The 10,486-nt window shown below is 41.7% G+C and overlaps 1 long non-coding RNA gene across 2 annotated transcripts; it reads left to right on the top strand.

The window, feature by feature from the left end:
* The first annotated feature begins 4,215 nt into the window (after positions 1-4,215).
* On the top strand, positions 4,216-10,229 carry LOC119713929 (uncharacterized). Of its 2 annotated transcripts, none has more exons than XR_005261066.2 (3): positions 4,216-6,490; positions 6,861-6,995; positions 10,098-10,228. It is a non-coding gene; the product is annotated as an uncharacterized lncRNA (long non-coding RNA). The 2 variants fall into 2 exon arrangements; XR_011806664.1 differs by lacking the exons at positions 4,216-6,490; positions 6,861-6,995 and adding exons at positions 7,092-8,457; positions 9,557-9,608 and having other exon boundaries at positions 10,098-10,229.
* The last annotated feature ends 257 nt before the right edge of the window (positions 10,230-10,486 follow it).

The following is a 10,486-nucleotide window of genomic DNA, read 5'->3' as shown; positions in this document are numbered from 1 at the left end:
AATAGAGTCGATTTTTAATTATCTGTGCATTATGTCAGGTTGTCAGTTGCCGATTTTACAAGCACAGAGACTTGAGCTGTCTTAATTCAGAGCACCACCAAGTCTCGTTATTGGGCACTCTAACCCTTTATATCTGAGAGTAGATGTCTTTTATCCTATATCCTGGAGAAAGTTTTCATTTATGTGGTTCTGTGTAGCTTTGTACATCACTTCAATCATGCTGGGGTAGGAGAAAGGTGGGGAAAATCTGTGGTGTTTGTTTGCTGTACTCGTTAGCTCTTTTGGTGTACCTCTTTGCTATGAGTCAAATGTTTGGAGCTCTTGCCCTTCAATATATGATTTGTCATATGATATGACTTGTCATGTTGTCTTCATCTTTGGTGTCAATTCTGGATTCTCTGATCTCTACTACTTCCCTGATATTGATCTTTTTTTTCTAGACTTTCCCTTTCCCATACTTCATCTCCACTCCTTTCAGAGCTGATTCCAAGCGACAGTGCCTACTGCTTGCTCTCACCTGGGGAAGTCTGTCTTGTACATAAACTGGGAAGCTTCTCAGTGCTGGTCGGTTCTAGTAGTGGAGTCTTTCCAACCTTTGGATAAAACAGGCAGTGTCATTGACCTCAAACTTCTGAAGTGCAGTTGGTCATCCCTGCCAGCGCATACGATGGAAAAGAAAGATTTTCCTGAACCAATTCCTATGTTGTCACTGTCCTCCCCCTATGCTTACTCTTATTACCAAGACAGCATAGTTTTATTGGTATGGTCAAAACAGGTATGTTGTGCTATCATGCCCAACTTAACATGGGGGAATCCTTCCTCCCAGGCACGTGGAATATTGGCTGCCTTTCTTCTGAACTTCATCCTGTAGTTTAATATCCTGCACAAATAGTACAACTTCTGAGCTTTACAAACTGAAAACAAAGCATTGCTTTAGGAATTAATCCTAAGAGCTGTGGTGGTAAGTAAGCCTGTTTAGAATAAGCAAAGTAATGAACAGATGGTGTGCTCTTTGATAGATGTTCAGGCAGTGTTTACTTCTGATTGTGAGTAGTAAGATGTATTTAAAGGCTGTGTAAACAGAATACAAAATTCAGAGTGAAGAAGTCTAAAATTTACTTCTTATGGTACTGATTTATCAGTGTCAGATATGTTAAATGTGGGCTAGAAATTATGTATTGTTTGTGCTTGCAGTTGTCTTGATTTGGAGGTGAGCGTATAATTTTCCAGGAATTCTTTAACAATGCACTTGACTTATACTTGTTCTCCCAAAAAAAATGGAACAAACTCCATTGAAACAGACACACAGTTTTATGGATTTAGTTTAAGTGTTCTTGTAAAGATGTAAGATGTTCTCTGCTCCTTTTTAAGTAAAAGAGTTAGTTAGCAACCAAAGATCGAGTGCTTTTAGGCAAGTACTTGTTTCACAAGAAATGCTTTCAACCTTACAAAGTTGGTTTGTATATAAACAAACTCCTCCATGCATTTCAGTCTGGTTACTTGTGAAATCTCAGTTTTGTTCACTGTCTGAAACGTGTCCTTTTCGACTTTCTCACCAATTTTCCTCCTGCAGGGTGATGAAGCTGGAAAGTCTGCTGGCTTTAGATCACAGTAACACATTTGTGTATCTCATCCCATCCCAGTCTAAACTGGATATTTTCCTAGGAGTATGTAGAAATGGGAATTAGGTTGAATTATGTCACGCTGAAAACCATATAGCTATTCATGTAAGTATCCTGGTAGACCTTGACCATGCCTGACACCTAGGGCAAAGGGTGTCTCCATCTCCAGAATGGCAAGTGTGGATTGCTCGAAGACTGCAGTGGGGGAAAAAAAAGTATCTTAATCAAAGAGGGTGTTCATTAATTAAAGAGGGTATTAATTCTTGAAGAGAAATAACAAGGTACTATGGATCCTTAATTTTATGTCCACCTTCTGCTCAAGTCTGCCATGCCTAAGGTTCTGACACCGGCAATCTGTGAAGCTCTCCTTCCTAAGGAGCAGCCTTGTGTCCATTTTGACACATTGCCCTTTAATCTGGATTAATTGGCCGCCTTGGCTGAAGAGCAGGTAGTCAGTTGGTAGCACCTTGTCTTATCGGGGATTCTTTTAAAGGGGAATTAGTAAGAGCAGCTAGCTGCATCCACGGATGTGTTTCAGGCTTCGCATTAGTACTGTGTGCACTCCATGCCTCCTTTTAAGCCTGCGTGACTTCCTAATTGAACTGTAAATGCAAGTTTGAGTCTATAAGGTGAGTTTTGGGGTGTGTTGGTTGTTTTTGTGTTGTTTCTGGTGGTGGGTTTTGTTTATTTCTGCTTTGTTTGCATTTATGGCATTAGCTTTTGTCTAAAATGGAAGCTGAGGAATTCTGGGAGCGCTGATATAATGTGTTGCTACCAGTAATGTGTTTATTGTCTGTCTTCCTAATCCATTATTGTTGGGCTCTGCTGCTTTTTGAGCTAACATTGCATTCACTGTGCTCATAACAATAGATCTTTTATTACCGAGCATGTCCTTGAAAACGTAAATAGGAAAGTATACTAATATATCTCTGCTCAAAACTTTGTCTGAATATCAGAAGAGGTCGAATAGAGATGCACAGAGCAGGGAGCACAGAACTTCAGTCTTGCAGTGCAGGCTCTGGCTTAGCTTGAAAAACGTCCTGCAAGGACAACATTGGTCGGAGTCTAGCAAGAATTTTTAATATCATTTGGAAGCAGTTGATCTGGTGCCAAACACCAACGTTGCCATACTTAAAAATTGAATCTGAGGCTCTTAGGCTGTCAGATGAGGGTTTTTTTTGTTTGTTTTTTGTTTTGCATAACCTTGAGGAAAGCAGGCAATGACTTCCATTTTCTTTCATATTTGGGAATGATCAGAAGTATCCTTTCAGGCAGTATGTAATTCAGTTGTGAACACAGCACCTTTTTTATTACTTTTATACAGACCTCTGAGGCTCTTTAAGGACATACAAAAGCTGTGCTGTACCAAGGACAGCATACATAACTCAAGAGGGGGCATTGCATCTTTTGATGCTTAGATGGATTTTGAAAGCACTGCTTATATGCTTGCTGGGCTTGAAAACATCATCTCCTTTTAAAGCTCTGTGTCAGAAACGAACTCTTTGGTGTTTGAGAAGTGTGCAGATGGCCTACACGCCCCTCGTGAGATGCAGAGCCCAGGTAGATGGTGAGTGCAACTGTTTTCTTTGTGGGATGTTTCCAGCATTGCCAATCTTTTGGTATAAGAAAGCAGAGTGTAGGGGAAGGGAGAATATTGTCCTAAAGAAACACAGGAGTGGATAAAGCCCAGATTTCCTTGGCTAAGCTACTGTAGTATAATTGGCTGCAGTTCTCCTTTAATGTGGATGGCTCATGATACAGAGCCTTTGTTCTAACTCCAGCCTGTGGGTTGTCACTTAATACGTGCTGATTGAATTCTGTAGGATCCCTTCCCTTTGAGCCAAAGTACATCTCTGAAAAGGTTATCTCTGCGTGGAAAACAAACACTTCACAACGCTGAGATCCCCCACATAGCAAGGATGGCTAGACCTCGTTTTCCCCATATGTAACGGAGCCTTTGTGCACCAGTAAATACTGTATTAGTTACATTTTTCTTCTGAGCAACTGAGCTAACAATGTGTTTTAAGGTTTTGCACTGTATTAAGTTATTAAAAACTAATTTTGTGAGTAAGCAGCTGTTGTTTTGGCTCAGTTTTACCTCAGAATAATCTATCTGAATGTATTTGTTTATATTGATACTCAAGTGTTGCATTTCAGTCAGTGTTTTACAGTACAGCCAAGAAGTCCTATAACCTTTGAAGGAAGTAAAAGGCTATTGTAATTTAAAAATCCAGAGGCTTATGTTAAGCCCCAGGAAAAAAAAATAAAATAAAATCTAGAGCTGCTCAGTTACAATATATTTTGTTTAATCTTGATGGGGGCTGAGTGCCAAAGTCAGGAGCCATTTCTGCTTGCTTGTGTGTCATATCAAGTGCCTTAATTGTTTCTCTTTTTATCTCTTGAGGATAAAGCTTAGCGAAATATCTTCTGGTTTATTTTTATCGCATATCTAGCAATTGGATTTGAATCTAGGTTTTAAAAGAAGCCTTTAATTTTCTTTCTTGTATTCAGGGTGAGATGAATTAAGACAATTTCTTTGCGGCTTTCAAAGGCAGTAAGAACTTTGAGAGCTATTGTGTTCATTGCAGGATGAGTTTAACGGTTTGCTTTGACGCTGTGAAGTTCCTCAAGATATTCTTGAAGGTACTGAGCTGTTGCCTTGCTTGTGTTCTGCAGAGGCCAAGTAAGTTCCTCTTTTGCCTTTCATTAGCAAGAGCAGAAGTAATTTTTCCTGGGGGAACCGTTACTACCCTGGGGAGCAGCACCCTCTGTACACGAGGCTGTTGCCACCCCTTGACCTGCTTGATGCCCGTGGCTGAAGTGCCATTTATTTTTAGGCATGGTGCGCTTAAGGAGTGCCATCTTTGGGCTGGCTGATGCATGCTGCCCTCTGAGGTGACTTGTCCCCAACAGAGAGGTAACAGGCTATGGGCTGTGGGCAATGCCAGAATTAAAAACTGCTCCTGCCTCTCTGTGTGAGCTGCAGATCTAACTGCTCAGACACCTGCTGCTGTTTAGACTGTGTCCAAACACCTATGTATGCGTGAAGGAGCTTTGCTGACCTGTAGCTATTTAATAAATGAAGATATATCTAGTGTGTAGCTCCCTTCTATCTTAATTTCTATATGACATTTATTAAGTATATCTGTGTTCATTTTCCTTCATGTTACCAACAGAGAACCACGAAGCAAATAGAGGTAAGCTGCCAGTTTCTGATTCCTTTTATGAAATGCCAAAAGCCTCCATTTGTTAGTCACAGAATGGCTCAGGTTGGAAGGGATCTTAAAGATCATGCATCTCCAACCCCCCTGCTATAGAAAGGAATACCACCCCCCAGATCAGGCTGGCCAAGGCCCCATCCAGCCTGGCCCATAACAGTTAATACATACATGCCTGCACAGGTATGGTTTCTATACAAGTATCTGTAGCTCAAAACATAGTTCTTCATGTCTTTGGCAGCAGCTTGTGCATACAATGCTTTCATGCACTTCTACTCAGCGTTCCCATACAAACCAGTAAGTTTTTGCAAACCTAGGGCATCTCAACCTAGTCGCATTGAAAATAAAACCAGGTATAATGGTTGCCTAAAGGCTGGAGTAACTGCCTTGCTTGCTGATATGTCACCCAGGTGCTTTGAGGCGAAGCATCCTGGCATACTAATGCAGCCAGCAATTACTTGAATCTTAAAATCATCTTTTCTCACTTCTGACTCATACAGAAGGCAGCTTCAGCAACCGAGCAAAAAGGGGCATGCAGACAGCAGTGTCTCCCTTGCCACCTGATTTTTGCCTTCCTCCCCACGCAGGCCTCTCTCATTCGCAGAATGAGGCAGAGCCCCCAGGGGAAAAATAGCATCTAATCACATCACTGGAGGCACAGCGCTTACGCACAAAGGTACCAGAGCGAGGTTGCGCAGCCTCCAATTTTAGTTCTATTTCTGAAGCCTGGAGTACTCAAATGGCGATTTTCCTTCCCCCTTTCCCTCCTGCTCCTAAGCCTTGTTGATTAGAAATCTAACTACTCAGTGCCCGATCCTGTCATGTTTATTCATGAGTTGGGGAGGAGGAAATGTGGAAGCTAGTCCTAAACTGCAGATACGATTTGATTAGCTTACCAAGTGTGCACACAAGGAGGCATGTAAATGATGCTAAAGGGTGAAAAACCTTTGGCTGAGCCCAAGGGAGAGCTGTTCAGAGGTACAGAGTCCTCCAGGAAACTCCTGTTTATAGGAGGGTGATACTTGTTACATCTCCTTTATCTTAATATCATGTTGACTATTTTAAGAAAATTATATACTATGTCAATAAATCTCAGGTAAGAGGGAAAAAATTTAAAATACCTGTCTTAAGTTCTGTAAGAACTTTACTATCCTGCATGATGCATACAAGTTTAATAAGTTTTGTGCTACAGCCTTGGATAGGCATGGTGTAGGAGCATCTTTTGCCCCATGAGCAAAAGCATGAGGTGGTTGCATTACAGAAACTGGAATATCCCCTCTACCATTGCTTCCCCCATATTCTTCCATTTCCTAGACCTTAAGGTTGAAAGTGATTAGAGGAGAGGTAGAAGGAATGGTGCTAATCTTTTTGGTAAGTATTTTCCATTCATTGTAGTGCTGAAGTGTGATTAAAATTTTAAAGCAGGTAGCCGAAGCCTGGCATTAGTCTCTGTCTGTTGTTCGGTGATAACATTTTCCTGGATTTCTCCCAGACTCATTAAACGTCATCAGTCACAGGCAAATCTAACAAGGGCTTGTTGGAAGAGAACTCTGCTGGACTGAAATATTAAGCAGCGATCGTTCGTGCCACAGACATGAGCCACTAATATTTTTTTGTTAGCCAGTTACAAGGGTGCCTCACAACCTAGAGGTAAGTGAAGGAATTCAGTGGGGGTACAAAGCGCTGGCTCTGTGGTGGTAATTAACATCTTCTGCACTTGTTCATAGCCCAAGGTAAAGTTAAGCTCAGCAATTCAGGTCAGATCTTCTTTACTGCTGGATGAAATTAGTTGCTTTCCACAATCCATGCACAGCCAGCTTCCCTTTCACTCAGTAAGGCACTGTGTATCAGTAGGAAATCACAATAGCTTTGAGATTTTTCTTACTCTGCATATTATTGCTCTGTATGAAGATCTCTGTAAACCTTAGTGTTTTCTGAGGTAAGAAGGTGGGATTTTTCCTTCTTCCAGGCACAGCTCTGCAGTCTAAGCTATGATCTGATTCATTAATTTTCTATATAGGCACTGCAATGTACAATGAAGAGCTCCCCAGCTGAAGCTTGCTGTATGCCCTGTTGCGGTAATCTTTGCAGCTCACTCTGCTCTTCACAGTATACACATCCCTCCTTCTTTGCAATGTTTTCATCCCCATAAAGGGTAAGAAAGGATGTGTTTATTTTTACCTGTTTACAAAGGAATAAAAGCTAGTGGCTCTGGGTTCTGAGCTCATAACTCAGGTGCCAACACTTCCAAATGCTGATGTGTGCAAGTGAGACTGGATTTTATCTTGTGTTAAAGGCTCTGGCACGCCTGTATCATTAAAACACTAAATGCTCAATGTCCTCAGATGCAAGATGGCTTAGGCAGACAAAATGCTAGTGAAAAAGCTAACTATAAACCTGTCTTACCATGAAACTCCATGAACTCATTGAAAATGGTTTTCTAACACCATATCTAACACCATAATTTTGTTTGGAGATATTAAAAATGCAACATTGATGTGCAGTAAATAACCTCGTGTAGCAGAGAGTATTGGCTGGTTTATGTGACTCAAGTGGGTCGATAAGTGGGTAACAGATGCATGTGACGTGCTGGAAAACCACTTAGAGACCAATAGGCAAGGTCGCTCCGTGTCATTGCTGCAGCGTGTGGCAGAATCGCAGAGCCAGGTCTCCTGCACTTGGTCCTCCAGCCAGGAGAAATGTAACCTCCTCTCCACAGATCCATGCACACGCAGATCAACCTCAGAGTAAAGGAAAGCTCGGAGGCAGGAGCTGGTTACTATGGCTATATGCATTACTCACTCTACTTGGAGAAATCTAGCCAGCCATCTCTGTGTATATTAGCTCTGTTTGTGCATGAAGGAAGCTCGTTGCCAGCAGCTGTGTGAAGCTGCTGTGCTGAAAATCCAACTTTATTCACACCAGTCAACAACCTGGTTTTCAGGCATTTAAAAGCAGTGCATGATGAAAGCAGCAAAACTCATACAGTATGGGACTGGGTCCTCCTTAAGCCCTGCTTTGTTCCACAAAAAAGTGACCTCAGCTTCCTTGCATCTGTGCCACTACTGATGTTCCTGATGGGGTGGAAGAAACATGTAATGGTGTTGGCTTGGTTGGACTCGTTGGCCATTTGGGCTCTGGTATACACGATACAAGAAGACCACCTTCTGTCCACATTGGCTTTGGAGTCCAGCTTCTCACCAGATGCTGACTTGTAGGGCTGTCACTGAGTTTCACCTCGTTGAACGTCATCAGAATTGATCAGCGAGGGTAAGCGTAGCTGTGGGTGCTGAGAGATCCACAGCACAGCCAGAAGCCTTGTTTTCATTGACTACAGATATAAATACTTTTCTTCTCTTGCTGAAGCTATCCCCTGAAGCTAGCATTTCTGTGGGGGTACCTAGCAAATGCATTTTCCTTTTTAATGTTGCAGGCTGTCTGTCAGCAGCTGTCAGAGCTGGGCACTGCTTTCCCCTTTTATACGGTGCTGCACAAAGATAAAAGCTGGATAGGTGAGTGGGATTACCCCAGGCTGTCACCACCATGGGCTCTGGCTGAAGCTCTCGTTCCTGTCTCCAGAGCCTAGATTTTTATGTGAGTGGGAGCGATGGACTTGGGTATCCTCGAGAGGCTGTTTGTACCTTGGAGCTGAAGAGGGTTTTGCACTTCAAGTAGGGGCTGAATCTTTAATCTCGATGGAAAGTAGAGCATTTTTTTCTTCAGGCTTAAAGATTTGCCTTTTGAAAATGGGCTAGATTGTTGGAATCTGCAAATCTTTTAATTAGTCAGAGTTCAAATTAATTAGGAACTGTCATTTAAAAATTAAGCATTTGTCGCTTTTACTGAGTCCTGAATGATCTTAATGGAATAAAGCAGACACTTGAAACTTTCCATATAATTAAAAATAATTGAAGTTTTATGTCTGCATGCATATGAAGGAATCAGCTAATAATTAAGCTAAGCTTTTAGTAATGGCTGTACTTAATGTTATGTATAGCATACAAACAAGCTAAAAAATCTTAGATTGGTCCACTGTGGCATCAGAGAGAATGTAAAGTCTTACCAGGCTTCTGCAGGTTAATTTGCAGGCAAGCACTGTACTGCCTGAAATGCCAATCTTATGGGGGAGACAAGGCATGCATACATTTTCACTGGTGGATTAACCATGCCACTCTGCTTTTGTCTTTAAAAGTTTAATGCCTTAATGGTTGAGTGGCTTGCATATTGCTGCATGAAACACCCCCTGTGCTGCTGAAACCTTGGCTGCTGCTGGGAATGAGGCAGAGCCACAGAGAGCAGCACAAGTTCTGTGCTAGCAGAGCTCAGAGTAGGATCTTCGTACCACTTCTCTGTACAAGTTCTCCCTTTTTTTAATTTGAAGCCTGATAAAAGTGATTGAATGATAGCAATTGTTCATTCAATGACTTCAGAAAGGTGGAATTGGCTTATAAAAGCTAGTAGGAATAGAAACACGCAGATGCCTTACGCGTGGTCTGGCCTCGCTATACAGCAGTATTAAGACCCTGTGTTAGTACCCTGCATGTGAGCACCCCAAGCTGTGCGTGTTTCTTACTTTAATTTAGTCGGGTTTCCTTTTCATCTAATCTCTTAGCTTCTTGGGTCAGTGATTATTCTTGTCGTGTTCCTCTTCACATTCCTAATTGTAATTCCACCCCTAAGACATGTTTTTCTCTAACTTGAATGCGTATGTCCCAGGCTGGATTTACTTAGACTGCCTCATCAGAGATACTGTGAATGCAGTAGGATGGTACGTTATTTTTAATATCCCATAATATTTTAATATTAATGATCTGTTCCCATCATGAAGAATTTTCAGGTTTGTTTTTTGTTTTTAATTTTCTTACTATTATTTTTGAAAGCCCCTAATCCTTTAAGGCTAGGAATATACTCTCTCACTCTCTCAGCACCTCAGCAGCTGCTGGATTCTTTTTTTTTTTTTTTTTTTTTTTATTTTATTTTAGACCTCTAAAGAAATTCCAATAGACACAATGAGCACTGAATCTTGAGAAAAATGAACTGGATGCTAGTGCTTAATACGTTTTGTCAGGTTGTAAAAACATCCGAGGTGATGTGTTCAGTCTGCTGTTTCAAGGAAGGTTTTATTTGGGGGGTGAGGAAGTAGGGGTCTTTGCAGACATTAATGAATAAAAGAGGAATGAGAATGAAACAACATCCACTCATTTTATTTTTTTTTTTCCTTGCCCCTATGTGTCTGCTTCTTATTTTGTAAATGCAGAGCCAAAAGTGACAACCTCTCCTGGTGTTTTCCTTCTGCTGTGCACTTCCACAGAGTCTGAAAAGAAGAGGAGGGATTTCAGGAGCTGTCCCCTCGATCATCTTGTCCTCAGCTGAGGCAGGGAGAAAAAGGAGGTGAAGCTAAGGAAAAATAAATGATATTCATAGTTAAAGCAGAGCTGGATGATTATTATTCGGTCCCCTCTTTGAATGCGTGTGGTTAGGAGCTACCCTCACAGCTGCCTGACAGTCCTCATGTGTGCCCTGGTGCACAGGCACTCTCTCCTCATCCCATTGTTGCTCAGCTGGAAAGTGTAAGGCAGACACAAACCCAGTTCAATTAAAGAGCACTGTGCATAAATCTCTCCCCCTTGCTAACGCCCTTTTTGC

Source organism: Anas platyrhynchos, chromosome 1 (assembly GCF_047663525.1).
Source record: "Anas platyrhynchos isolate ZD024472 breed Pekin duck chromosome 1, IASCAAS_PekinDuck_T2T, whole genome shotgun sequence".
Taxonomy (NCBI): domain Eukaryota; kingdom Metazoa; phylum Chordata; class Aves; order Anseriformes; family Anatidae; genus Anas; species Anas platyrhynchos.
This window is presented reverse-complemented; position numbering and strand designations above follow the sequence as displayed.